Here is a 3,261-nt window from a genome sequence, read left to right as displayed (position 1 = left end):
GGGATTACAGACACCTGCCACCATGCCTGGCTAATTTTTGTATTTTCAGTAGAGATAGGGTTAGGCCTTGTAGGTCAGGCTAATCCTGACCTCAGGTGATCCACCCACCTCAGCCTCCCAAAGTGCTGGGATTACAGGTGTGAGCTACCATGCCGGACGATTTCCTTTTTTTTTTTTTTTTTTAAACAGAGTCTCACCCTATCACCCAGGCTGGAGTGTGCAATGGTGCGATCTTGGCTCACTGCAACATCCATGTCTTGGGTTCAAATTATTCTCCTGCCTCAGCCTCCTCAGTAACTGGGATTACAGGCACCTGCCACCACACCCAGCTAATTTTTGTATTTTTGGTAGAGATGGGGTTTCACCATGTTGGCCAGGCATGTCTCAAACTTCTGACCTAGTGATCCACCCACCTCAGCCTCCCAAAATCCTGGGATTACAGGGACGAACCACTGCACATGGCTGATTTCCTTCCTTTTTAAGGCTCTATAATATTCCACTGTGTGGATGCACCGCATTTTGTGTAATAATTCATTCCTTGGTGGACACGTGGGTTGCTTTCACCTTTTGGCTTTTGTGAATGATGCTGCAGCAAACAGGAATCTGAAGATTTGGGTTCAGAGCATAGAGGTGGCCTGTGAGTTTTATGAGGCAAATCTCTCAGCCCTGAGTTTTCTCAACTGTAAAATGAGATGTCAATATTTACTCTCTTTCAGGTTTGTGGCAGTATTTGCAAGCTGAAAAGTCTCACCTCATGTAAAACTATTACGATTTTTGTGACCAGCCATTATGACCAATGGAACATATGATTTGTGATGGTTAATTCATGGTAGAAGCAGATGTGGAGAAGTTCTCTGCAATAAAAACGAATGGCCAGTTATATCAGGTTAATACCTGAAAAGTTGAAAAGTTGTTTTCTATATTCTGTAGGCATTTAAGGAAATGTTTTATTTGCACATTAAAAAAAAGACATTTATTCAACATCGCAATCAGACTTACATTTAGCAATCAATAGCATGGGTGCAAAAAAAAAAAAAGCTACATTAAAACCCTTTGTTGGAACGCTTTACACTTTACACAGAACAGAAACTAAAATAACCTGTTATACAATTAGTCACAAACACAGTCCTCAAGTTTTTTGCCCATACACATGAGTATTTGTCTAAAACATGTCTTCTTTGTAGCAGCGAGGCCCTGCCACCACTGTGCTTGGCTGAGTTCACGAATCTGTTGTAACCTGTAGCTTCCCTGTCACTTCTCTCCTGCTAAGCTTTGTTTCCTTATTAAAATATTCTGCCACAGCCACAGCTAACTGCTGCTACTGGAACCGCCATAGCCACCTGAAGAGTACAATTTTTCTTGGTTTCATGGTTTGGCAAAGTATTGGCCTTCACCACAATAGGGGCCAGAGCTTCTGCCGCCAAAGTTTCCTCCCTTCATGGGTCCAAAATTTGAAGACTGATTGTTGTAATTGCCAAAATCATTGTAGCTCCCACCTCCTCCAAAATTGTTTCCATCATTACCAAAGCCATTATAACCATCCCCGCTGCCACCAGATCCACCACCACCACAGCTGCCACCAAATCCACCACAACCACTGAAGTTTCCTTCACCACCAAAGTTGTCATTCCCACCAAAACCACCTCCATGACCACCACCAAAGTTTCCAGAACTACTTCGACTTTTTGGCTGGATGAAGCACTCGCCGTCTTTTGCTTTGACAGGGCTTCCTAACTTCACAGTTGTGGACATTCACAGTATGGCATTTCTGAATGACAGTCTTATCCACGGAGTCATAGTCATCAAAGGTTATAAAGGCGAAGCCCCTTTTTCTTGCCACTGCCTCAGTCAGTCGTGATTTCGATCACTTCCAGTTCCCCACACTGTTCCAAATAATCTCTGAAGGGATGTTCCTCAGTGTCTTCTCAATGCCACCAACAAATGTCTTTTTCACAGTTAAGTGGGCACCTGCTCTTTGAGAATCTTCTCTTGAGACAGCTCTCTTTGGTTCCACAGCTCTTCTGTCCACCTTGCATGGCCTTGCATTCGTGGCTGCACCCACCTCCTCCACAGTGGCCTATGTGACAAACCCAAAGGCCCTGGAGCGCTCGGTGTTTGGATCTCTCATGACCACGCAGTCCGGGAGCGTTCCCTGTTGCTCAGAACAGCTCCTCACGCTCTCACTGGTTGTTTCAAAGCTCAACCCTCCAAGGAGGAGCTCCCTCAGCTGTTCGGGCTCTTTAGGGGACTCTGACTTAGACATGACGGCAGGGAGAAGAGAGGCTTTAATGACGCTTCTTCGGCGGGGTCCACGGGCAGAAAGATAAAATTTTTTTGGTGGGGGGGCAGGGTTTCACTCTTATTGCCCAGGCTGGAGTGCAATGGCCATGATCTCGGCTCACCACAATCTCTGCCTCCTGTGTTCAAGCGATTCTCTTGCCTCAGCCTCCTGAGTAGCTGGGATTACAGGCATGCACCACCATGCCTGGCTAATTTTGTATTTTTAGTAGAGACAGGGTTTCTCCATATTGGTCAGCCTGGTCTTGAACTCCCGACCTCAGGTGATCCACCCGCCTTAGCCTCCCAAAGTGCTGGGATTACAAGCGTGAGCCACTGTGCCAGGCCAAATTTTTCTTTTTTAAGAGATGGTGACTTGCTATGCTGCCCAGACTGGAGTGCAGTGGTTATTCACAAGTGCAACCATAGCTTACTACAGACTTGAACTCCTGGGCTCAAGTCATCCTCCTGCCTCCGCCTCTCAACTAGCTACAGGTGCACGACACCTTACCTAGCTAAGGAACTTTTATTAAAATATTCCAGAAAAATCACTTCTCAGGTATATTCCGCTGAAGCCGCTTTACACCTTACCCTATGTTCCCGTATTCTGAAATGTAGATCTCTTATTCTATATGACCCTTCAGAATTGTTTAAGTGAGTTAAACATTGACTTAAAAAGGATAATTGTCGTGGCTGGGTACGGTGGCTTATGCCTGTAATCCCAGTGATTTGGGAGGCTCACTCCAGTGAGACCAGGAGTTCGAGATCAGCCTGAGCAACTCAGTGAGATCCTGACTCTTCCAAAAAATAAAAGAGAGAAATTTGTAATGGAATTTTTTTTTTTTTGAGACAGAATCTTCCTCTGTCACCAATGGTGGAGTGCAATGGCACGATCTCGGCTCACTGCAACCTCTGCCTCCTGGGTTCAAGCGATTCTCCTGCCTCAGCCTCCCAAGTAGCTGGGATTACAGGTGCGCGCCACCA

At 45.8% G+C, this 3,261-nt stretch overlaps 1 pseudogene; it reads right to left on the bottom strand.

The window, feature by feature from the left end:
* Positions 1–1,308: 1,308 nt before the first annotated feature.
* LOC105537060 lies at positions 1,309–2,263 on the bottom strand (annotated as a pseudogene).
* Between the last annotated feature and the right edge of the window lie 998 nt (positions 2,264–3,261).

This window comes from Mandrillus leucophaeus, unplaced genomic scaffold, assembly GCF_000951045.1.
Source record: "Mandrillus leucophaeus isolate KB7577 unplaced genomic scaffold, Mleu.le_1.0 Scaffold168, whole genome shotgun sequence".
NCBI classification, from domain to species: Eukaryota; Metazoa; Chordata; class Mammalia; order Primates; family Cercopithecidae; genus Mandrillus; species Mandrillus leucophaeus.
The sequence above is the reverse complement of the archived record's forward strand: the minus strand, read 5'-3'. Positions and strand labels throughout refer to the sequence as shown.